The sequence below is a fragment of the Narcine bancroftii genome, chromosome 11, assembly GCF_036971445.1.
Source record: "Narcine bancroftii isolate sNarBan1 chromosome 11, sNarBan1.hap1, whole genome shotgun sequence".
Taxonomy (NCBI): Eukaryota; Metazoa; Chordata; class Chondrichthyes; order Torpediniformes; family Narcinidae; genus Narcine; species Narcine bancroftii.
In genome coordinates this window covers 99771521-99797991 of record NC_091479.1, presented here as the reverse complement: position 1 = coordinate 99797991, position 26471 = coordinate 99771521, and the positions used below count along the sequence as shown (strand labels likewise).

At 49.3% G+C, this 26471-nt stretch overlaps 1 protein-coding gene and 1 long non-coding RNA gene across 2 annotated transcripts in view; both read right to left on the bottom strand.

The window, feature by feature from the left end:
* The window catches only part of LOC138746208 (ras association domain-containing protein 3-like), a 111450-nt gene that overhangs the window by 45621 nt on the left and 39358 nt on the right, over nucleotides 1-26471 (bottom strand). The window lies entirely within an intron of this gene.
* Nucleotides 6709-8362, bottom strand: LOC138746210 (uncharacterized). Its single transcript, XR_011346798.1, has 2 exons — nucleotides 8117-8362; nucleotides 6709-7311 (listed from the first exon to the last, which is right to left on the bottom strand). It is a non-coding gene; the product is annotated as an uncharacterized lncRNA (long non-coding RNA).

Genomic DNA, 26471 nt, shown 5'->3' with positions numbered 1-26471 from the left:
GTCCGTAAGGAATTTGTACCTTCTCCCCATGTCTGTGTGGGTTTTCCCCAGGGGCTCCAGATCCTCCCACCCTTCGAAACTTTATAGAGTTGAGATGCAGAGGTAAATATTCTGATTATCGTTGGACTCGCATAGTAGGAAGTTCTGGGCAAGATAAATGAATGAGTCGCTCGGTTGTATGGGAGCCTTTGGGTGGAAGAAAAAAGTCATGATATTTGCAAACATGGTACAGAGTGAGGAAGGAACAGTTGATACAGCACATACTTTAACCCACTTGCTTCACGGTGCAAAATAAATTTGATCCATTCGTTGACCCGAAACACTTGATCGTCGTCTCCCCTAGCTCCTTGGAAACTCACATTTTCAAGCCACTGCTGAATGCGAAACGGATCGCCCCATACTTGGGATTACCACTTCAAATCCGCAATTTGCGGAATTTTATTAAAATGTTAAGATTGTTTTAGACAACATTTCACTATTAAAGTTGAAATAAAACTAATTCGGTAATGTCTTCCATAGTTTTGAGCTTTAAAATAACATGCTAAATCTTAAAGTGATCCACACCCAGATATTATTAACAATAAGGTACAGCAATGAAGTAAAGTTGGTCAAGTATCAGACAGGTTAAAGTCCCACTTCTTACTGTAGCGATCTACCATCAGCCGGTCAAACCTGAATTAAAATTTCACTGTACATTCTCCCCTCGCCCCACCATCACTACGCAGTCATAGTGTTATAGCAATGTTCAGTGTGACCATCTCTGCAAATGCTCTATAACGCACATGTATACTAATGTAAACTATCAGGATGTTTTCATTTCCTCCTCCCCCCCCACCCCCCCAAACGTACCTGGATGGCTGCAGTAAGAAAGATTTTTTTGGGCATATGAGCCTTGTACTTTGGTGTATGACAATATGCTCATGGTCCGTAATGGTATAGCCCGCTGAGATGTCCAATCAGAGATCCCACCACTACACCTCAAGCAGGAGTGGCTATCACATTGTCAGAGGCCTGGGTTCAAATCCCGCGCTGTCTGTAAGGAATTTGTACCTTCTCTCCATGTCTGTGTGGGTTTTCCCCAGGGGCTCCAGATCCTCCCACCCTTCGAAACTTTATAGAGTTGAGATGCAGAGGTAAATATTCTGATTATCGTTGGACTCGCATACAACACACACAACTCAAATAGGTTCCAATTGCTGGCATGGATAAGTAGCACAGCAGTTGGGATTGATTTTTATCAAATTGATTTTGTAGACAAAAACAAAACAAGGGGTCAAACAGGAGACATTTTGTTTTGATAAGTTGCTTTATAATCGGGGATTACCCAATATAAGTAGAGGTAATAATAATTGTTTTGTACTATTCTAGTACCAGAGAGAGAACTTTCCACTTGCCCACATCTCAAATAAATCCTCTGTAACTGGCAACTTAAACTTCGAACCATCTTGTTCCATGAACTTTTATGCTTCTTCCAATTTATGTTCAGTTCTTTCAACACAAGGAGCCTCGAGTACTAAAACTGAGAAACACTTGTCGATGTTATATTTCTTTACTATTGGCATTAATAAAGTGGAATTACACACACACACGCTTTGGTGTTTATTTGTCAATGTACATCATGATTGTAAACAACACCCCCACATCATCTCCTGACATTGCTAAGTTGATGGACAAGAATTTCCAGTTATCAAAGTTGGTTCGATGCCTTCAGTTGAAAACAAGTTATGACTATAATGAACGCTTCTTGCGTTTTGCAGAAGTAGTGTCACTTTATTTGATAAAGAATATTACTTCCAAGGGGAAACTATAAGAGAGTATATTTATTTTGTTTTGGTGACTGACAGTCTTGTTCAATATCCAAAGGATCAAGATCGGTTTGTTCTGGTGTTCGGCATTCTGATGACTCTCGGATGACTTTGTCAATACGAATGCCTAACGTTACAGCTTCAGAACACGATTTTTACAGAGAAGTCAGTTTCCAAATAGTCGCCCAACAGTCCACCATGCTTCGAGAGAAGGGTAATAAATTCCAGATTTTTGTGTCTTGTTCTCAAAATGAAACCAGAAATCATAAGGGATTTTAAAAAACCCTTTTATGTGTGAAATGTTGGCTAAGTAAACCACAATTAATTTCACCTCTGCTCAAGTCCCCGTTGAACAGGGCAGATGGGGGGACGGAATTTCACCTCTGCTCAAGTCCCCGTTGAACAGGGCAGATGGGGGGGATGGGATTTCACCTCTGCTCAAGTCTCCGTTGAACAGGGCAGATGGGGGGGACGGGAGCAAGACTGTCATTTACACTTCTCAAAATTGTCAAGTATTGGACATGGACTCCTTGCTGAAAAAGAGGTGGATCATCTACGTGAAGCCTTCCCGGTAAACCATTGTTGATTCACACCGCTGCAAGGAGATTGCTCTCTTCCCCCTCCCCCCTTCTTTTCCCAGTTCTCCCTTCCCTCCTCTCCTTGATCGCTGCTGTCCCCTCCCTCCCTTCTCCATCTATCACCTCCAGCCTTTCTGACCACACCTCCCCCCCCCCCCCAACTCTTTTGTCCGGATGCCTGCTGACATTGTTCCAGACCTTGAAGGGCTCTAGCCCGAAACATCAGTTGTGTATTTTTACCTTTACTATCCCTAACGTCGAAGTACTCGAGATGGCAGAGGTCGACAGCATCGAGTCCACGCTGCTGAAGATCCAGCTGCGCTGGATGGGTCACGTCTCCAGAATGGAGGACCATCGCCTTCCCAAGATCGTGTTATATGGCGAGCTCTCCACTGGCCACCGTGACAGAGGTGCACCAAAGAAAAGGTACAAGGACTGCCTAAAGAAATCTCTTGGTGCCTGCCACATTGACCACCGCCAGTGGGCTGATAACGCCTCAAACCGTGCATCTTGGCGCCTCACAGTTTGGCGGGCAGCAACCTCCTTTGAAGAAGACCGCAGAGCCCACCTCACTGACAAAAGGCAAAGGAGGAAAAACCCAACACCCAACCCACCAATTTTCCCCTGCAACCGCTGCAACCGTGTCTGCCTGTCCCGCATCGGACTTGTCAGCCACAAATGAGCCTGCAGCTGACGTGGACTTTTTACCCCCTCCATAAATCTTCGTCCGCGAAGCCAAGCCAAAGAAAAGAAATATAAAGGACACTGCTTGACCTGCCAAGTTTCTCCAGCATTGTGTTTTTACTTGATATAGCAAAGATAAAGATATATAACCATGAACCCTACCTTGATGAAGGGCTCAAGCCCAAAACATTGGTAATGTGTCTTTACCTTTGCTATATGAAGAATGCTGTTTGACCTGCAGTTTCACCAGCATCATGTTTTTACTGAGCTTCAAGCCACAGGTTCGCTGATGATCTCAGTTAAGTGCAGGAGACTAAACAGTGTCTTCCTGCCCTTGTCTTTTCTGTCAGACATAATAAGCCGTTGTATATTTTCTTTTCTCAGCTCCGTGCTGTGGGATCCACGGTGCTAGTCTACTTCTTGAAGCAGTTAACACACAGCATTAGTGAAGTCTGCGTATTTGTGGGCAAAAATCACTCACTGACAATTCAGTGTCTACGTTTGCACACACTAGAGCAACGTTACCCTTTAAAATGATTTTTTTATTTAAAAAATGCACGCCTTGCGAAATCTGCAAACACTTGACATTCTGCTTGAAAACTCACCAGCCACAACATCACAAGATAGTGAATTGAGATTAAGTACTGAAACCCTCGTCTGCAGGTCAAACGAAGTCTGAACTCAACACAAGGGCAAGAAGAATCAATAGAAGTGGTACCATTTTAAAGAGTGTGGTGGAATGGGGGCCTGGGTGTACATGTGTGCAGATTGTTAAACAATTTACCAGCCACTCTCAACAGGGCATGGTGAATTTTACACGCAGGCATTTTTATAAACATTCTAGAGGTTATAAACTCTTACAAGGTTTTAAACCTTATAAGGGGCATTCAATAAAATGAACAGTCATAGACTGTTTCCCCAAGATAGAAATTAGATGAGAAGCGAAAGATTGCAAAGGGACTTGATACAACTTTCCACCCCACTTTTCCCTCACACACAATATGGTGGTAGATAAACTGAAGGAACTGTGAAACACACAGATCTGCAGACACTATGATTGAAAGGAGAAACTCAGGTCAAACAGTGTACCAGGGTGAAACACAAAAGTCTGCAGACCTTGTGAGTGTAGTAAAAACGCACAGAAATGCTAGAGGAACTCAGCTGGGCTCACAGCGTCTGTTGGAGGTAAAGATTAAATGACCACCATTTCAGGGAGGAACAATGCCTCATTTTTCACCAGATTAAGATCAACTTCTCCGGTTTCCATTTAACCACCACCCCCCCCACCCCCACCCTCTTCTTTACCCTGTCACCTTTCCCCGAGCTTGGTCTCCTTTCACCGATCTAAAATCAATTCTCAACCTCTCCTTCTGTCAGATCCAATTGGCCGGCTGAGTTCCTCCAGCAATTTTTACTTCAGAAAACTGTTTGACTTGATGAGTTTCTCTAGCATTGTTTTTACTCAAATAGAAAGAGCTGCCAGAGGAAGAAGTCATGGCGGGTGCAAAATGTAATGTTTAGATGGGAATAGTTTGGGGAAAATAAAGGACTAACACAGGCAAATGGGATTAGCTTGGATGGAGAATCAGGATAGCAGAGACATATTGCATGGAGGGGCTGTTTCCATGCTTTACGACACTGGTTCTAAAAGCTGCCAAGTTACACTGGAGCTGCACAACACACTAATTAGGGGACTGCATCCAGTTTTGGCCTCCACACTTCATCGTAAAGCTCCTGCAGAGGTTGCAGAGAATTACCAGCAATCAAGACACCTCCAGTGGTGAGGATTGCAGCTCCACTATTGAACACTGCAGCAGTTGTGCCAACCTATATATTCTTACCAAAAAATAAACCCTTCCTATCTCATAGCCCTCTATTTTACTTTCATCTATGTACCTATCCAAGAGTCTCTTAAACACCCCTAATGTTTCAGCATCCAGGCACCCACAACTCTAAAAACCTACTCCTGATGTCGCCCCTAAACTTTCCTCCCTTCAGAAGACCTCTGGTGCTTGTTATCCCCACCCTGGTGAAAAGGTGCTGTCCGTCTACCTTATCTATGCCTCTCAGAATCTTGTTGACTCTCCTCTCATCCTTCTTCACTCCAAAAAGTCCCAGCTCTGCTAACTTTGCGTCTTAAGACTCATTTTCCAAACCAGGCAAGAACCTGGTCAATCTTCTCTGCGCCCTCTCCACAGCTTCCACATCCTTCCTGTAATGAGGTGACCAGAACTGAACACAATTCTCTGTGTGTGGTCTCACTAGAGATTTGTAGAGTTGCAACATGATCTTGTCTCTTGAACTAGACCAGAGATGCCAAGTGTGTTCTCCTTGGAGCAAACAGCGCTCAGACATTATTTAATGGAGGTTCGCAAGAATGTAAGAACACAGAGTAAAAGCTGGAGGAATTCAGCAGGACTTGCAGCGTCCATAGAAGGTAAAGATATATCACCCATGTTTCAGGCCTGAAGCCTTCTTCAAGGTACAAGTAAAAAGCCGACAGGACAGAGCAAGACCAGCTGAGTTCCTGCAGCATTTCTGTGTTCTTACTACAATCGCTATCTCCAGACTTCCGTGTTTCACCATATGCACACGACTGTGACCGGATGAAGTAGGACAAGTTGAGGGAACCATTGGAGGATGGTTCCAGGACTGGGGAGGGGGCACAGATTGAAAATTGTGAGCCTAAACATTGCTCCCCATCTCAGGAGCATTGGATCTGGAGCAGAAAACTGTAAAGGTATTGGAAGCAGAATTCATGGGATTGCATTTCAAGGAGTCCCTTAATTTCTTTACCAATTCAAATGAATGTTGAATCCCTTTATTTCCTCGCACAATTAAAATCACATGGGGTTCTGATCAAATCTACGGTCTATAATCAGAATCCTTACTGAAATATGGAACATATGTGACATGGGTGGATATGTGGTGCTTTCAAGTTTAAGCCCATTGGAATCAGGGTCACATTTGTCCAGGCACAAAGACCCAGCATCAAGTCTCCACAGTCGACATCCAGAATAGTGCGAACAGGTGGACCATGTCATCACAGAAGGGGTGCTTGCTGCTGAAGTCCATCCTGTCTGGCCATCCAGCTGTCAGGCATCTCCCTGTCAGGTGCAAAACCCTCCCCCCGATGCCAGTCAGTGATGGAAATTGGCACCGTCCTGGTTTACCAGCTCAAATGGGTTCAGCGCCACCCCTAAGAATATGAAGAAAACCAGGTGCAAGCCCTTCATCCCTTCCCCACTGAACCTTTCCCTCACTTCAAGTTTACCATCACTATTCATGGCCTCACGGTTCGTGTGGTGGTTAGTACAAGACTATTACAGCACCAGCGACCCGGGGTTCAAATCCTGCACTGTCTGTATGTTCTCCCCACGGCTGCAAAGGTTTCCTCTGGGTGCTCTGGTTTCCTCCTAACTGAATGGGGGTTGTAGGTCAATTGGGGTATTTGGGCAGCACGGACTTGTGAGCCGGAAGGACCTGCTACCGTGCTGTATGTCTAAATTAAAAAGTAATTTTTTAAATAAAATAATCACCTGATTGTACATACACAGCATTTCTCCAAATCACAGTGCACAACAGAAACACATAGCCCATAACAATCACATATACACAAAAAAATATAAACCAAAGAGAAATATTTTGGAATTATTTACTCAGTGGCAGAATACCATTCATCAATCTCAGTCCGCAGCAAGAAGCTATTTCCCAGCCTGCCAGTCCTGTTATGGCACCTTCTTGATGGTCGTGGGTCAAAGATACTGAGGTGGATGGTAGGGATCCTCAATAATTCTGAGCCCTATTTAAACATCACTCCAGGTTATTAGAGGAACGGATCTTCTCTGCAGTTTTGATGATCCTCTGTACTGACTTCCAGTCTGATGATTTGCAGCTACCATTCCACACAATGATGCAGCCAAACAGGACGTTCTTCTGTAAAATGTTGTCAAGATGGGGACCAGTAGCCTTGCCCTCCTCAACCTCCTTAGGAAGAGTAGGCTCTGTGGTGCCTTAATGAGGTGTTCTGGGTCTAGAATAGGTCATCCGTAATACGCACTCCGGGGAACATTGTTTTCCCCACGACGGAGCCATTGATATCTTGTTCCCCTCTCTGCCTGCCACCACTCTACTGAGTTTACACATACTGAAAGGGCCTCGTATCGTGCTGCATGTCTAAATTTATAAATTTAAATTTAAGCATTTACTGGGCAAAATCTTCATGGCAAGGATCCTCCATAGTTCTAAATCCAACAGAAGAAGCAAAGCGTATCAGGTAAAAGTCGTTCTCACCTCAGATGATCAGTTCAAATCCCAAAACTCGTTCTATCAAATGAAAAGGAGGGGTAGCTCTCAGAATGGAGAAGGAATGGGTTTCTTGGAATGAAGAGAGTAAGGGTCTGCCTCTTTCCCTAAACCTCCGGCTCTTTTCCTCCAGCACCCCAACCCCTTCCCTCTCCATTCAGTGAACTACCCTCTCCCCTGATCACTTTTCAGCTTTTTCCCTCTCTCTTCTGCCCTCCAACCCATGTCCACCTATGATCTCTTACCTTTAGCCTATGCTCCTTCACCCCCTCCCCTTCTTCCCTCCTTTCCTCTCCCCCTGCTTTTTGATTCAGGCATGATAGATTGTAGCATAGATTTGCTTCTTTAAATTTCAGCAGGCGAGAAAAGGCTGTAAAAGAATATTTTTAGGGGGAAGATACCGGAGCCTGTTAAAAATATTTTAGTAGCGCGGCTGCGAGACGCGAGAACCAAGGCCATACTGGTCTCGAAACTCATGCTAGGTGTTTTGCTGAAGTCTGCAGATTACAGGTCACGTGAACAGGCTGTAGAATGGAAAGCTAAACCCTATCAAAAGGTTGGCACCCATCTGAGCAAGGGGTTTCTTGCAGAAAGACCCTGCTGTAGGCGACACCACGTCTTCCCGTGGAACAGAGCACCCGCCTTGCAAAGCTAATGAAGTTGTGCTGGGCTCACATCAGCTGTCAAACACTTCTTTTCTATATGATTTAAGTTAACAGGCGCCTGTCTGCTTTGTGCTCACACCTTAGTGAAGGGCTCAAGTCCGGAACATCGGTTATCCTTTTGCCTCCTGCGAGACACTGTGTGACCTGCTGAGTTTCTCCAGCAGGCTTGTGTGTTGCACGAGTTGTGAGAAGGAAAAGCCCGGTGTCACTTAAAGGAGTAGCATGAGACTAAATCAATGGGCTGCTGGGCTTCTACCTCACACTGCCCACAATAGCCAGCATCGCCACAACTTTTTGGAACGCAGGGTTTTTTATCCCCCACAACTCCAGCTGCTATTGTGATGCCCAAAAAAAGGCCACCAATTGGAGCACAGCAAGGTCCCACCCTGTGACACTGACCGAAGAAAGCAGTGATGACATTGACTGGTAAATAATGGCCGGGGTGCCTTAGAGGTGCTCTTTTGATCTCCCCCCCCCCCCTTCAAAAGAGATTACATCATCGCCAGAAGGCAGACATTAGAATCAGAATTTATTGCCATGAACATATCACAAAATATGTCAAGTGCAAACATTTATATAAATCACCTTACAAATAAAAAAATGTGAAAATAAAAGTCAAGGTGAGGCCGTGTCTGTGGTTCATTGATTATTCAGGAATCTGATGGCGGAGGGGAAGAAGCCGTCCTTATGCCATTGGGAGCTCGACTTCAGGCTCCTGAACCTCCTTCCTAATGCTAGCAGAGTGAAGAGGGCCTGGCCTGGGTGGTGGGGGTCTTTGAGGATAGAGGCTGATTTCTTAAGACACCTCCTCTTATAAATGTCCCCGATGGAATGAAGACAGATGCCTGTGAGGTCACAGGCCATTAATTCTGGAGTTTATTTTCTAGTCCTGAGTGTCGGCACCTCTGTAAAAGACAGCGATGTAACCAGCCAGAATGGTCTCCACAGTACACCTGTAGAAGTTTTCAAGGGTGTTCTGTGACCTATCGAATCTCCTCAAACTCCTCACAGAGTGGCGGGCCTTTCTTCGTGATTGCATTGACATGGAGGCTCCAGGTCAAATCATCAGAGATGTTGACACCCAGGAATTTGAAGTTCTTGACCCTCTCCACTGCTGACCCCTCAATGAGGATTGGAGTGGGTTCTCCTGATTTCCTCCCGGCCCACAATCATCTCCTTGGTTTTCCTAATGTTGAGTGCGAGGTTGTTGATGTGACACCACACAATGAACTAATCAATCTCCCTCCTGAACTGTTCCTCATTGCCATCTGATTTTTCCGACAACCATGATGTCATCGGCAAATTTGTATAAAGCTTTGGAATTGGGCCTTGCCACACAGTCATGGGTGTCGCGAGTAGAGAGTGAGGAGTAGAGCGGTGGGACATCTAGGTCCTTCAGCTGGAGGGTGGATAATCTGTGGGATCAGACAGCTGTCTTTGGGTAGAGTTAAAGCGGAGGTTGATAAATTCTTGATTGGTGAGGGTGCCACATTTTATGGGAAGAATGGGATTGAGAGGTAAATTTACATCAGATACATGGTGGAGCAGAATCAATGGGCCAAGTGGCCTAATTCTGCTCCTGTCTTATCAGACTCCACACTGCAATCCCTCAGCTCCGGCGGAGAGTGCCAGCCACAGTTGCTGGATCAGGAATTGAAACCATCATAAGTCAGGAGTCTTCCAAAAGGATAACAGGTCAGTCCCAGAACCTACACTTATTCCAGCCAAAAGAGAAAAGTGGAGGTGGGAGAATTATTTGGGCCTTAAACTATTATTAAAGCTTCAAAAGATTCAGGGCGAGACAAAGAGTTAATCTTTCTTAAAAATTGAAAATGTTTGAAACATTGGCCTGGGTGTAAAGAGAGCAACACTGTCCAAGTCGAAAATCCATCTCGGAACTGGGTCCCCAAAGATACTGCCCAATTTTCTGAGTACATGAGGCATTTTATATTTCTTATTTCAGAATTTGCAACATTTTTTGCTTTTATGTTTCAGGGTTAATCTTACAATTAGACACGAGATCCTCTGTTAAAAACCACTTATGACGAGATTTTTAAAAAATATTATAAAGACTCATTCATCACAGTACACCCACACATAATTTCTTATCTTACAAACAATAATTGTATAGAAACAGTGAGTTACCCCTAGGGCAATAAACTTACAACAACATCAATTGCAGGTCTAGCTCACTCTCTGACAAATGTCCTGCAATACGCAGGTCACAAAATAAATCTTTTTCGTCTTACAAGGAAAAAATAATTTGCAGTAATATCTCAGAGTGGTTACCTGTAAAAACCAAGAGCCCAAATGTCTACAGGACAGGACAGGACCAGGGTGCATTGTGTGTCAGCTGGCTCAATGAACAAGAATACCCGCCCCCACCTTCTCGCCCCCGCCCCCACCTTCTCGCCCCCCCTCGCCCCACCTTCTCGCCCCCGCCCCCACCTTCTCGCCCCCGCCCCCACCTTCTCGCCCCGCCCCCACCTTCTCGCCCCCGCCCCCACCTTCTCGCCCCCGCCCCCACCTTCTCGCCCCCGCCCCCACCTTCTCGCCCCCGCCCCCACCTTCTCGCCCCCGCCCCCACCTTCTCAGCCCCCGCCCCCACCTTCTCGCCCCCGCCCCCACCTTCTCGCCCCCGCCCCCACCTTCTCGCCCCCGCCCCCACCTTCTCGCCCCCGCCCCCACCTTCTCGCCCCCGCCCCCACCTTCTCGCCCCCGCCCCCACCTTCTCGCCCCCGCCCCCACCTTCTCGCCCCCCGCCCCCACCTTCTCGCCCCCGCCCCACCTTCTCGCCCCCGCCCCCACCTCTCGCCCCCGCCCCCACCTTCTCGCCCCCGCCCCCCACCTTCTCGCCCCGCCCCCACCTTCTCGCCCCCGCCCCCACCTTCTCGCCCCGCCCCCCTTCTCGCCCCCGCCCCCACCTTCTCTCGCCCCCGCCCCCACCTTTCTCGCCCCCAGCCCCCACCTTCTCGCCCCCGCCCCCACCTTCTCGCCCCCGCCCCCCACCTTCTCGCCCCCGCCCCACCTTCTCGCCCCCGCCCACACCTTCTCGCCCCCGCCCCCACCTTCTCGCCCCCGCCCCACCTTCTCGCCCCCCGCCCCCCCACCTTCTCGCCCCCGCCCCCACCTTCTCGCCCCCGCCCCACCTTCTCGCCCCCGCCCCACCTTCTCGCCCCCGCCCCCACCTTCTCGCCCCCAGCCCCCACCTTCTCGCCCCCGCCCCCCACCTTCTCGCCCCCGCCCCACCTTCCTCGCCCCCGCCCCCACCTTCTCGCCCCCGCCCCCACCTTCTCGCCCCCGCCCCCCACCTTCTCGCCCCCGCCCCCACCTTCTCGCCCCCGCCCCCACCTTCTCGCCCCCGCCCCCACCTTCTCGCCCCCGCCCCCACCTTCTCGCCCCCGCCCCCACCTTCTCGCCCCCGCCCCCACCTTCTCGCCCCCGCCCCCACCTTCTCGCCCCCGCCCCCACCTTCTCGCCCCCGCCCCCACCTTCTCGCCCCCGCCCCCACCTTCTCGCCCCCGCCCCCACCTTCTCGCCCCCGCCCCCACCTTCTCGCCCCCGCCCCCCACCTTCTCGCCCCCGCCCCCACCTTCTCGCCCCCAGCCCCCACCTTCTCGCCCCCGCCCCCACCTTCTCGCCCCCGCCCCCCACCTTCTCGCCCCCCGCCCCCACCTTCTCGCCCCCCGCCCCCACCTTCTCGCCCCCGCCCCCACCTTCTCGCCCCCGCCCCCACCTTCTCGCCCCCGCCCCCACCTTCTCGCCCCCGCCCCACCTTCTCGCCCCCGCCCCCACCTTCTCGCCCCCGCCCCCACCTTCTCGCCCCCGCCCCCACCTTCACGCCCCCGCCCCCACCTTCTCGCCCCCGCCCCCACCTTCTCGCCCCCGCCCCCACCTTCTCGCCCCCGCCCCCACCTTCTCGCCCCCGCCCCCACCTTCGCCCGCACCTTCTCGCCCCCCGCCCCCCACCTTCTCGCCCCGCCCCCACCTTCTCGCCCCCGCCCCCACCTTCTCGCCCCCGCCCCCACCTTCTCGCCCCCGCCCCCACCTTCTCGCCCCCGCCCCCACCTTCTCGCCCCCCGCCCCCACCTTCTCGCCCCCGCCCCCACCTTCTCGCCCCCGCCCCCACCTCTCGCCCCGCCCCACCTTCTCGCCCCCCGCCCCCACCTTCTCGCCCCCCGCCCCCACCTTCTCGCCCCGCCCCCACCTTCTCGCCCCCGCCCCACCTTCTCGCCCCCGCCCCACCTTCTCGCCCCCCGCCCCCACCTTCTCGCCCCCGCCCCCACCTTCTCGCCCCCGCCCCCACCTTCTCGCCCCCGCCCCCACCTTCTCGCCCCCGCCCCCACCTTCTCGCCCCCGCCCCCACCTTCTCGCCCCCGCCCCCACCTTCTCGCCCCCGCCCCCACCTTCTCGGCCCCCCGCCCCCACCTTCTCGCCCCCCGCCCCCACCTTCTCGCCCCCGCCCCCACCTTCTCGCCCCCCGCCCCCTCTCTCCCTCTCCCCCTTCTCTCCCTCTCCCCCTTCTCTCCCTCTCCCCCTTCTCTCCCTCTCCCCCTTCTCTCCCTCTCCCCTTCTCTCCCTCTCCCCCTTCTCTCCCTCTCCCCCTTCTCTCCCCTCTCCCCCTTCTCTCCCTCTCCCCTTCTCTCCCTCTCCCCCTTCTCTCCCTCTCCCCCTTCTCTCCCTCTCCCCCTTCTCTCCCTCTCCCCCTTCTCTCCCTCTCCCCCCCTTCACTCCCTCTCCCCCTTCTCTCCCTCTCCCCCTTCTCTCCCTCTCCCCCTTCTCTCCCTCTCCCCTTCTCTCCCTCTCCCCCTTCTCTCCCTCTCCCCCTTCTCTCCCTCTCCCCCTTCTCTCCCCCCTCTCCCCCTTCTCTCCCTCTCCCCCTTCTCTCCCTCTCCCCCTTCTCTCCCTCTCCCCCTTCTCTCCTCTCCCCCTTCTCTCCCTCTCCCCCTTCTCTCCTCTCCCCCCTTCTCTCCCTCTCCCCCTTCTCTCCCTCTCCCCTTCTCTCCCTCTCCCCCTTCTCTCCCTCTCCCCCTTCTCTCCCCTCTCCCCCTTCTCTCCCTCTCCCCCTTCTCTCCCTCTCCCCCTTCTCTCCCTCTCCCCCTTCTCTCCCTCTCCCCCTTCTCTCCCTCTCCCCCTTCTCTCCCTCTCCCCCTTCTCTCCCTCTCCCCCTTCTCTCCCTCTCCCCCTTCTCTCCCTCTCCCCTTCTCTCCCTCTCCCCCTTCTCTCCTCTCCCCCTTCTCTCCCTCTCCCCCTTCTCTCTCCCCTCTCTCCCTCCCCTTCTCTCCCTCTCCCCCTTCTCTCCCTCTCCCCTTCTCTCCCTCTCCCCCTTCTCTCCCTCTCCCCCTCTCTCCCTCTCCCCCTCTCTCCCTCTCCCCCTCTCTCCCTCTCCCCCTCTCTCCCTCTCCCCCTCTCTCCCTCTCCCCCTCTCTCCCTCTCCCCCTCCTCTCCCTCTCCCCCTTCTCTCCCTTCTCTCCCTCCCCTTCTTTCTCTGTCCCCCCCCCCCCGATACCAGCCCTCCCCCCTCCCGCCGGTGAAGGAGAAACGACACTCACCCGCTCTCCCTTCGCTTTAGCAGGGGCTTCTTGAAGAAGGAAGTTCTGGCCGTGAAGAAGAACTCCTCGGAGTCCTCCTCCAGGCTGCTGTAGCCGCTGCTCATCGTACTGTTCCACGTCATGGGCGGCCGAGCTCCCGGCACAGCGCGCTGCCTGCTCCCGTGCCCACCTCCTGCAGCCCGTCCCCGCTCCTCTCACCGGAGCCCCACGACCTGCACCCAGTCCCTCTCACTGCACGAGGGTCAGTGGGAGCTCGCACATCCTTCAAGAGCGAGCCCAGTCCCTGCCCTCCCCACCCCACCTCAGTCTCGATCACTTGGCTGAAAACTTTTCCCCCGAATGCCAAAAAATATCTAGCAACTTTCGAAAAGCTCGCTGCACTCAAAGACGGACAGTCAGCGAGAGCGAGCGAGCGAGAGAGAGAGAGAGAGAGGGGGGGGGGGGGGGGGGGGTGGGACACTGCAGCAACAAGCAATCAAGTTCCCAGCCCAACGTTGATTGAACTGAAAGCAAATCCGAAATAACTACTCTGCAACTCACACCCACACCAACAAGGGATGAAGTCATCATCGCCCAACAGATTCCACGCTTTGCAATTAGCCTAGCTTCCTGGATTCCTACAATGCCAAGGCTGGATGTGTGGCCAAGTGCATTTAGACAATGACCTGCAAATTACCTTAAAGCAGATTCTGCAACGCTGGTGAGAATGGCAGTTAATTCCCTGAGTGCACTTGCGTTTTGGAGACACAAGGGTGTTGGAATCCAGAGCAAAATCAATCTGCTACAGGGACACAACACAGCAGGTCAAGCAGCATCTTTGGAGGGAAATGGTCAATCAATTTTCAATTAAAACATACTGAAATGCTGGAGGAACTCAGCAGGTTTTCTCAATGTCTATAGAATCCACTCGTTTCAGGTTGGGACCCTGAAGTAAGAAAGGATAACAGTAATGAGACTGTTAGATACATTGTACATGTGTACTGAAATTCTTTCTCACTGCAGCTGATGGATCCAAAATAATGGACACCAATACTCCCAAGAGTCTTCTTCTTCTTTGGCTTGGCTTCACCGTCGAAGATTTATGGAGGGGTAATGTCCACGTCAGCTGCAGGCTCATTTGTAGCTGACAAGTCCAATGCGGGAGAGGCAGACACGGTTGCAGCGGTTGCAAGGGAAAATTGGTGGGTTGGGGTTGGGTGTTGGGTTTTTCCTCCTTTGCCTTTTGTCAGTGAGGTGGGCTCTGCGGTCTTCTTCAAAGGAGGTTGCTGCCCGCCAAACTGTGAGGCGCCAAGATGCACGGTTTGAGGCGAGATCAGCCCACTGGCGGTGGTCCATGTGGCAGGCACCAAGAGATTTCTTTAGGCAGTCCTTGTACCTCTTCTTTGGTGCACCTCTGTCTCAGTGGCCAGTGGAGAGCTCGCCATATAACATGATCTTGGGAAGGCGATGGTCCTCCATTCTGGAGACGTGACCTACCCAGCACAGTTGCATCTTTAGCAGCGAGGATTCGATGCTGTCGGCCTCTGCCATCTCGAGTACTTCGACGTTGGAGATGAAGTCGCTCCAATGAATGTTGAGGATGGAGGGGAGACAACGCTGGTGGAAGCGTTCTAGGAGCCGTAGGTGATGCTGGTAGAGGACCCACGATTCGGAGCCGAACAGGAGTGTGGGTATGACAAAAAAAAAACAAACGACTCCCAAGTGTAAAGCCCTACAAAAGGTGGTGGACACAGCCCAGGACAACACAGGCAAAACCCTCTCCACTATCAAGGACATCAACAGGCAACAGTAATCATCAAGGATCCACACCACTCAGTACACGCTCTGTTCTCGCTGCTGCCATCAGGTAAGAGGTCTCGGTGCCACAAGACTTGCACCCCCAGGTTCAGGAACAGCTGCTTCCCCTCCACCATCAGACTCTTCAACATCAAACTCAATCAGGGACTCATTTCAGGACTCTCACTTTTGCACTTTTCCCTCTGTATTGCACAGTTTACATGCTTTTATTTGTTTTGTTACGTACAGATTTTTCTGCACTACCATTAAGTGGTAATTCTGCCTGGCCCACGGGAAAAAGGATCTCATGTATGTACGTCGTGTATGTACTCTGACAATAAATCTGAAATCTGATCTGGTCACAAAACTGCAAAAATAAACTATGATGGTACACTTATTGAATTAAAAAGAAACAATGGATAGTAAAGAAAGATTTATAATAAATATTTGTGTTTATCTCAGTGCAAGAAAAAGTGACGGCAATAGTGGAGTGATATCAAGTATATTAAGGGATTAAGGGGGGGAAAAGAGAAGCGGGAAGAGTGCTTCACCACATACCAACACTGTCAGTGGGTCCAAGCTTTAAGGTCCAGAAGCCAACCATTTCAAATCCCCCACCATTCCCACCCAGACCTGTCTGTCCTCGGCCTCATCATTGTTAGGGTGAGGCCAAATGTAAACTTGAGGAACAACACATCATGTCGTTGCAATCACGAAGAAGACTTGCCACTTCGTGAGGAGTTTGAGGAGGTTTGGTACGTCACCAACGGCTCTTGCAGATTTCTACAGGTGGACCGTGGTGAGCCATCTGACTGGTTGCATCACTGTCTGGTGCAGAGGTGCCAATGCACAGGACAGGAAAAGACCACAGAGGATTGTGAACGCAGCCAGCAAAACCATGGGCACCAGTCTTCACTCCATTGAGGACATCTGCAAGAGGCGGCATCTTAAGAGGTCGTGTACGTACTCTGACAATAAATGTGAAATCTGAATGAACTGAAATCAGACAGGTTTACACAGCATCACGGAGTGTCGAGCAGCAAGTGTCTCCTTATCAACTGTGGGTTAACGGTGACTAATGGTGCTGCCTGGCAGCTGCTCCTCTGCACAAATCACCAGACATTGCGGCCCAAGGATCTGATGGCAAGTGCCGTCAGTGAGTGACGCCAGGCTTTCAGCAATGCCCTGGCCTCGTGTCCAGCCCAGCCCCTTCACAGCTGCTTCCACCCATCACCTCCTCTCAACACCTGTTAACCCCATCCCAAGTCTCACTCTTAAAATGCTGTGAATGCTGAGCACGGGCACCGAGCTTCGACCTCGCTGAGCTACTGAACCCTGCACTAATTGCAACATGACTCCCTGCATGGTTTATTTGCTGAGGTACCCAAACGGTGCTGGAGAAACTCAGCAGGTCACTCAGCGTCCATAGGGTAGCCAACATTTCGGACCTGGACCTTTCGTCAGGTATAAGCAAAAACAGACAGGAGACTGAATTAAAACATGGAGGGGAAAGGAGGGAGAAAGGGGCAGGGGACATGGGCTAACAGAGGTCATAGGTGGATATAGGTAGGAGGGTAGAGAAGAAATAGCTGATTGGAGAGGGAAGGGGATGAGAAAGGAGAGAGAGATTGGGGAAGAGAGAGAGAGGATAAAACAATCACGTGTAAGACAATCCCAGAATTTCCATATAAAATGCAGGTTGTCCTCACTGTATAAGACTACCCCAAGTCTGGCACTTACCGCTGACCAGACACATTTAATACAATAATTCCTGATATTTTAAAAGCAAATTACCCATCAAAGGTTTACATTTTATTGATATTTTTATTAAAATTATTTACAACTTCAGTCATCATATATTAAAATGCTTCAAAAGGTTTGCATCATCGACATCAGAGGTTCTTGGAGCACTTCCTGACATACATTAATCAGTGAATCATCGTAAGGTTCAAGTTCAGAATCAGATGAAGTAGCTTCAACTTCGGCTTCCATCTCACCCTCCCAAAGCACGTCTTCCTCAGTTCCATCCAGTGACTCTTCCGTTGACACAGGCTCCCTTCCCGACTTGTCCCTTCTGTTCCTTTTAGCCACCATTGACCATATCTCTTCATCAGGGGACACTGAGTACAGACTGCCTTCCCGATACAGAAGGCTACTGCCTCCTATTGGTCCCCACCCTGAGTGCACACGCACACAACTGCCGGCACCAATGGATGCAATAGGCTATGAATGGCCCACACAACCCCATCTCCCACCTGCTCTGCAGTCTGGCCACCCTTACTTTGTAGTCCATTTATGCACAGCATAAACACAGTGTCAGCATTTATTGTCCATCCTTAATTGCCCTCGAGTTGAAGAGTCAGTGCAGAGTCAATCATATTGGGCAGCACGATTAGCGCAACACTGTTACAGCGCTGGCAACCTGGGTTTAAATCCGTTGCCGTTGGTAAGAAGTTTGTACCTTCTCCCCATGCCTGTGTGGGTTTCCTCTGGTCCTCCGGTTTCCTCCCACCATTCAAATCCTACAGGAGTTGTAGGTTAATTGGGGTATTTGGGCAGGATGGCCTGTGGGCCAGAAGGGCCTGTAACTGTGCAGAACCTCTACGTTTTTTATAAAAATATTGGTCGGTATGTAGTGGGTATGCAGGTTCAGAAAGCACAGATTTCCTTCTCTCAAGGACATTACTGAACAGGATGGCTTTTTAAAACAACAGTTGGCTAGTTGCTTGGTTACTATTGCATGACTAGCTTTCTTTTGCCAAGTTCCGTATTGATTTAATTACTTGAATTTAAGTCCAACACCTGCCATGGTTGGATTTAAATTCATGTTTGTAGAGCATCCATTCTCAACAGGGGCCCTACCCTCCCCCCACCTCCAATTAAGTAAAAGCCTTGTTTCTTTTCACCTCACGTAACTTAAAATTTTTTTGTTTTTTTATGTCGTAGGTAGGAGAGAAGTACAGAAGGAACCAACTGAATTTGACTGGTTCACAGGGAAGAGGGCCCAGAAACCTTGAGCAAAGTCCTAGAGGGGCCATAGCTGAAAAAAGGTTGGGAGTGGCTGATCTAGATCTTGGGTGCAGAACTCTGTCTGAGAGTACAAGGACTTCAACAAACTAGAATTTAACTCTGACAAATGTGAAGTAATACATTTTGAGTAGTTAAGCCAGGGCAGGAGATACACAGCAAATGGCAGGGCCCTGGGGAGTATTGTCAAACTAGGGATGTAAGTGTACATTTCCTTGAAAGTGGCGCTGCAGGTGGACAGAGATGAAAAGAGTGGCATGTTGAAAAGATAATAACCTCTCTTTCAATGTCAATGAGGAAGAGAATATGTTTGAAAAGGAAAAAGTGTGTATCATGGTTAATGTGGTTTATTGTGTGAAAAATAAAAAATTAAAAAAAAAAAATGAGGAAGAGAAGAGGGAGAGAGGTCACATCTCTATCCACATCAATGGCACTGAGTTTAATGAGAACATAGCTTCAATTTCTTTTGAATAAATATCTCAAATGACCTGACCGGACAAGCGTTGATACAATGGCCAAGAAGCCGCATCTACTTTCTCAGAAAAAGGAAGTTCAGCCTGTCCACCCACCACTCCCACCCCCCAACCCTTGACCCGACACTCGAGATCAGAAGGTGGTGAATGCAGCTCAGAATATCAAGCAAACTTCCTTCCCCTCCACAGACTCCAACTACATCTCCCTCTGCCTAGGAAAGGCAGCCAAAAGACTGAAGGACCCCCTCATACCCTGGACACACACTCTTCTCCTCGCTCCCATCAGGGAAAAGTGTTAATATTGTGGAAGCATGTTTGAAGGCAATTGCTTTCTCCGCCACCATCAGGCTCCTGAATGAACCCCACAACAGAGCTGCTAACTGTACATTGTGATGCATGAATGTTAAAGACAACCTGTCAGACTGAAGCAGGAGAACCCTTCTCCCTGTACCAAATATCATGTGACATTAATGGTGGTGAGGAAAGTGTTTTTAGTACACTTGACTTCATTGGTCAGTACACCAAGTACGAGGGTTGGGATCTCACATCACTGCTGTTACTCACCCAATTCGTGGAGAGCACAAAGTTCCTTGCCGTGCATAAATGGGACAACCTACCTTGGACCCCAACACCCCCTCATAGGTCAGGAAGGTGCAATAGTGCATACACTTCTTAATGAGGTTGAGGAGGGCAAGGCTAATGGCTCCCATTTTAACAACCTGTTACAGGAGCACAGTTAAGAGGGTCCAGTCTGGCTGCATCATTGTGTGCGATGGTAGCTGCAAAGCATCGGACCAGAGGTCAATAGAGAGGATCATCAAAGCAGCTGAGATCATCACTGGGGTTTGCCTTTCCTCAGGAGTTTATAGATGTTTGGTATGACACCAGAAACACTAGTAAGTTTCTACAGAGGTGTGGTGGAAAGTGTGCTGACCAACTGCATCATGGTCTGGTATAGGAACACCAATATCCCTGAGCATAAAGCCCTGCAAAAGGTAGTGGACTCAGCCCAGGACACCACAGGCAAAATCTTCCCAACCATTGAGAACATCTACAGGGAACATTGCTGTCAAGAGAGCAGCAGCAATCATCAAGGATCCACACCACCCAGCACAGGCTCTGTTCTCATGGCTCTTTGTATTTCTTCTTTGGCTTGGCTTCGCGGACGAAGATTTATGGAGGGGGTAAAAAGTCCACGTCAGCTGCAGGCTCGTTTGTGGCTGACCAGTCCGATGCGGGACAGGCAGACACGATTGCAGCGGTTGCAAGGGAAAATTGGTTGGTTGGGGTTGGGTGTTGGGTTTTTCCTCCTTTGCCTTTTGTCAGTGAGGTGGGCTCTGCGGTCTTCTTCAAAGGAGGCTGCTGCCCGCCAAACTGTGAGGCGCCAAGATGCACGGTTTGAGGCGTTATCAGCCCACTGGCGGTGGTCAATGTGGCAGGCACCAAGAGATTTCTTTAGGCAGTCCTTGTACCTTTTCTTTGGTGCACCTCTGTCACGGTGGCCAGTGGAGAGCTCGCCATATAATACGATCTTGGGAAGGCGATGGTCCTCCATTCTGGAGACGTGACCCATCCAGCGCAGCTGGATCTTCAGCAGCGTGGACTCGATGCTGCCGACCTCTGCTATCTCGAGTACCTCGACGTTAGGGGTGTGAGCGCTCCAATGGATGTTGAGGATGGAGCGGAGACAACGCTGGTGGAAGCGTTCTAGGAGCCGTAGGTGGTGCTATCTCATGGCTACTATCAGGAAAGAGGTCAAGGTGGCACAAGACTCGTTCCACGAGGTCCAGGAACAGCTGCTCCCCCTCCACCATCAGAGTCCTCAACCACAAACTCAATCAGGGACTCATTTAAGGACTCTTACTTTTGCACTTTGTTTTTTCTTCCCTCTCGGTATTGCACAGTAAGTTTACGTTTCTTTATTTGTTTACATGGGTCCATGAAGTACAGTTGTTTTGCACTACCAATAAGTAGTAATTCTGCCTCGCCCACAGGAAAAAGAATCTCATGTTCTTCTGTATGTTCTTTGACAATAAATCTTAACTCTGAATTCAGACAGAAGGTACAGAAACGTGAAGACCAGCACCTCTAGGTTCAACAGTTTATTTCCAACAGCCATCAAGCTCTTAAACCTCCCCTTGGTTCACTAACCATAGACTGGTTGGACACCACAAAGGAGTGAAACACAGAAGTCTGCAAACACTCTGACTGCAGTCAAAACACAGAAATGCTGGAGGAACTCAGCTGGTGTCGCTGAGCCCAAAGGAGGGAAAGATACAGTATATAACTGATGTTTTGTGCCTGAGCCATTCTTCAAAGTTCATACCTTTACCTCCAATGGACACAGCAAGACCTGCTGAGTTCCTCCAGCATTTCTGTGGGGTTTTTTTTAAAAGACATACAGCAGGGCAAAAGGCACCTACGGCCCACGAGTCCATGCCATCCAATTGACCCTCAACCCCTGTACGTTTTGAATGGTGAGAGGAAACCAGAGCTCCCAGAGGAAACGCACGCAGACACGGGAAGAACGTCCAGACTCCTTACAGACTGCATGGGATTCAAACCCCAGGCGCTGGTGTTCTAACAGTGTGGCGCTAACTGCTTTGCTAACTGTGCCGCCACAAAAGGACTTCCTGCACTGTTGTGAATCACTTTCTTTGATATGTGTTGATCGTCTCTTTTCATTTAGTTTACTATCACAGTTTTTCCATTACAGGTATCTGCTCAGCTGCAGCAAGTTAGAATTTGGGCGCATGTGAACATTGTACAATGTGTATGACAATAAACTCATTATTATAATCATCAAGGCAATTCAAGGTCATCGTCTCAAGGGAAATAGGTGATTATTTAAATTTTTTAACTGTAGACATACAGCATGGTAACAGGGCCTTCTGGCCTGCCTGCTTCTTGCTCAGACCTTGAGGAAGGGCTCAGACCCGAAACGTTGGTTATATCTCTTTACCTCCAATGGACGCTGCGAGACCTGCTGAGTTCCTCCACTATTTCTGTGTTTTTAACTACAATCACAGCGCCTGCAAACTTTTGTGTTTCACGCTGTTTAACTAGCCCAGTATGAATTCTATGCACTGAAAAGAAAATACAGTGAATTTTGACATAAAGTCCAGGTTTCACTGAAACCAATAAACAGACCGTTGGAAAGTACACATTGAAGATATATCATTTTGGAATGTATCAAACTTACTGAAGAATCTTTTGTGCTCTGGAAAAGATACCAGAGGTTTCCCTCAGTGATGTAAGAACTTTTGTTTTTAAACTGACAAAGAATTCCTCCAGTATAGGAAATGCAACTGTGTTGGCATCACACAGACCGGAGTCCTGCTCTCTGACATCGCCTGGGAGGACCTTTTAATGGCACTGGCATCGTGTTCACTGCCCCCATGCCTAACCTTCAATTCTCTCTTCGTAGAGTGTCTTGGGCTTTACTTGATGAATGGAAGGGCAGAGGTGAAAGGACAGGTTCAATCAAATTTTGAACCCGTGCTACCCAAATACACCAATAAACCTACAATCCCTGTGTTTTTAAAGAATGGAAGGAAACCCACGCATACCTGGGGAGAACATACAAACCCCTTACAGACAGCAGCAGATTCAAACCCCGGTTTGCTGTAAATTGTGTCACATTAACTGCGCTGCCCAAAACCAATAAATGCTGGCCCTGCCCACATCCCAAAGAATGAACAGTGATTGAGAACGCTGTCCTCAGATGTTGATGCCTGCCCTGTGTGCATCTACACACACAGCCGGGCCAAAGAATGCATCATCATATGGGCCAACTCAGCACATGAGCATGCAATTAGGGGAGTGAGCCTTTGTAGATAACAGATAACACTGGCGTCCTTTGTAAATCAGTCTCTCTCCTCAAGCAAACTGTGTGACCGGAAAAGGATCATCACAGAAAGAACATTTCACTGGACTGTGAACATAAACCTTTTATGAGAATGCCTCAGACCCCAGATGCAGATAAAACCTACCTAGCTGGAAGCTGCTTTTATGGATGGGAATTGTTCCCATATTTACAAACACTTCTGAGTCTCTCAATTCAAAATGGTATTCAATGTGTACAAGCTGGGACCCACCCTACTTTTATAAAAGATTGGTGGGTGAGACCACATGGTGGATAAGATGCATTTCTGTAAATACAAACAGAGTGGCACGAGTGTGTGGCCCAAAATGGCCTGTTACCGTGCTGTATATGTAAATTTTAAAAAACACTGCTTGAGAAACTCAGCAGGTCAAAAGTGAACTTCATGTAGCAAAGATAAAGATATAAAACCAACATTTCAGGCTTAAGCTCGAAACATTGGTTACATATCTTTACCTTTCCTATATAAAGGACATTGTTTGACGTGCTGAGTTTCTCCAGCGCCATGTTTTTACTTCAATCGCAGTCTCTGCAGACTTTTGTGTTTTACTACAAGATGTATTTCTAGGAAAGATGCAGAAGGGGTTCAGAATGATGTTTGAGGCTCCATTTTGCTCTCCCGTGCAGTCTCTGCAAAGTACACCAGCTTCTCCTCTCTCCAACGGGAGCTTCTCTCGCTGCTCTTCCCTTTCTCCACCCCCTCCCCCCGACCATGTTACTTGTTGTCATATGGCTTCACAACCACTGATCCCTCAGACTCCCTTCCAAATGTCCTCCCTGACCTTCGCCGCCATCTTGTGCCATGTAGCTTCCAGCTTGGCCCCAACAAGAACCTCGGGTACTTGTGCTAGAATATGTTTCTCTGAGTTCTATTTTCTTACATTTAGACCCCGTTTCTTCCTCCTCTGACCTGTTTTAACCCATCACCTGCCAACCCATGCTCCACCCCCTCCTTTAGCCCTTTTATTTGGGTTTCCACCATCTTCCTATCTTTTCCTGATGAAGGGATTCGGCCGGATATTCCTTCTGTGGATGCTGCCTCCCCCTCTCCAGTTTCCTAGTACCTGCAGCCTTTCCTGCTTGCCTTCCATTTCTAGGACTGGATGACTTGAGTTATAAGGGGAAGCACAGTTAGCGAGAAAAACGGGCAAGGCTTCCGGTCACCATTATGTCACCCTTCTACAGGAGCTCTATCGAGAGCGTCCTGGGCAGCTGCATCACAGTGTGGTATGGTTGCTGAAGAGAAATGGATCAGAGGTCAATCCACAGGATTATAAGAGTGGCAGAGAGGATCACTGGAATCTCCCTCCCCCTCATCAATGTGATCTTCCGGGATTGCTGTTTGAAGAAGCTGTGCAAAATCATTGAGGACCCCTTCCACCCTGCACACAGCATCTTTCAGCTGCTCCCATTGGAGAAGAGATACAGGAGGATCAGAGCCAGCACCACCAGGCTGAGGATCAGCTTCTTCCAGCAGGCAGTGAGAATGCAGAACGACCAAAGGAACAGCTCACACTGACCATTCAAGGTTCTCATATTCATGAGACAATGTTTTAAAAATTTATTTGTATAGATGAATACAAGTCCTGTGTTTGTATTTATTTGTCTGTATGTCGGTCATGTCTGGTTGTATGACTGTTTTGTACCGAGGACTGGAGAACGGAGGGTTGTACTTGTGGAATCAGTTAACAATCAACTCGACTTGTAGGGGTTAGCTCAATATTATTACAGCAGGTTTGAATCTACACTGTCGGTAAGGAGTTTGTATGTTCTCCCTGTGTCCTTCTGGCCTTCTAACTTTCAAAAACGCCCTGTGTTTTTAGGTTAATTGGGGTATTTGGGTGACACAGTCTCATAGACCAGAAGATCTAAATTTAAATTTATAAGGGACAGACATGTGAAGCCTGGGTTGATTTCCCTGAAGGGAACAGAGGGTGACTTTACAGAAGTTTAGGCCAGTCTAAAACTAGATGGCATCAGTTCAAGGTGAGAGGGGAAAGATATAAAGGACCCCTGACAGGAAGGTTTGTCAAACAGAGAGTGGTGTCCATGGGGAATGAGCCACTACAAGAAACAATAGAGATGCTTAAAAACAGATCATCTCCTGGAGGCTGAGGGTGACTTTACAGAGATATACAAGAACACAATGTACATCGATAAGGTGAATGGCCACAATTTCTTTCCCAGGCTAGGGCACTATAAACTTACCGGGCATGGATTTATAGAGAGGGGAAACATTTTAAAGGGTTCAGTGAGTAAGGAATGAACTGCCAGAGGCAGCAGTGGAGGTAGATACAATTATAACATTTACAAGTCATTGAGGCGGCTACATGTTTAGAACAGGTAAAGTGGAACATGGGCCAAACAGAGGGAAAGGGGGTAAGCTTGGGTATACACCTTGGATGAGTTGAGCCAAAGGGCCGGTTTCCAGAAGCTCCGTGACTCTGAACTACCGTGACGAAGGGCCCAGGTTGGCGTCATGGTTAGCGCAACACCTTTACAGTGCCAGCGATCGGAACCGGGGTTCAAATCTTGCACTGTCTCTAAGGAGTTTGTACATTCTTCCTGTGTCTGCATAGGTTTTCCCCAGGGGCTTCGGTTTTCTCCCACCATTCTAAATGTACTGGGGATGTAGGTTAATTTGGTGTAAATTGGGCGGCACAGACTCATGGGCCGAAATGGCTTGTTACCACGCTGAATGCCTAAATTTTAATTTAAAAAAAATTACCCTTTACTTCCCCTGGATGTTCAAAGTTCAAATTTTTTGTCAGAGTTCTTACATGTCATCACATACATGTGGGCCAAACAGAATTTCTAATTGCTGGTAACTGCAAGCTGTACTGCGTGGTCTGCTGAGACACACGGCAAGACTGTGCCACCCAAATACCCCAAAATCCCCATATGATTTTGAAGGGTGGGAGGAAACTGCCCAGAGGAAACCCACGCAGACAGAGGGAGAACGTACAAACTCCTAACAGACAGCGCGGGATTCAAACCCCGGTCGCTGGTGCTGTAATAGCGTTGCACTAACCGCTGTGTGTTGAACTCTTGCTTCTTTGCCGTAGATCATTTGCAATGAAGGATAAACCTGGGGGCTGAACAATTTCAGGCAAACTCAGGACGGTGGAGCTTTGTTCGGCTTTGAGCTCTGACAATCAGGATGAGCGAGACCTCAAGCAATGACTTCGGAGTTATAGTCTTGGTTAATCTGTTCTTGGAAGCAATATTTACCTCCCTCATTAGCTGCAACTGTTTCTCTCAAGCAGAGATCATAACTATTTACATGAGCCTTCAAAACTGCACTGATGCATTATACGCAGCAAAATAGAGTCTTTACTCCACAGACATTACATCCACTCAAGGAATAATGAGATACTTGGACATTTACAACACTCTTTCCTTACCCTCAATGTGCAAGTCATTTAGCCTGGTGATGAAAGATCAAAATCTTAACACCACCCATTCTCACCTCTATCATCCCATCTCCAGCAATGGCAGCCTTTGTTCTTCTAACCACCCACTCCACCATGTGATTCTCATCATCCTCCACCTGACCCCTTGGATTTTTTTCATGTTAGTCACACAGCACAGTCACAGGTCCTTCTGGCTGGCGCGCCTGCGCCACCCAAATACACCAATTAACCTATAATCCCTGAACATTTTGAAGGGTGGGAGGAAACTGGAGCACCCAAAGGAAACCCACGCAGACACGGGGAGAACCTA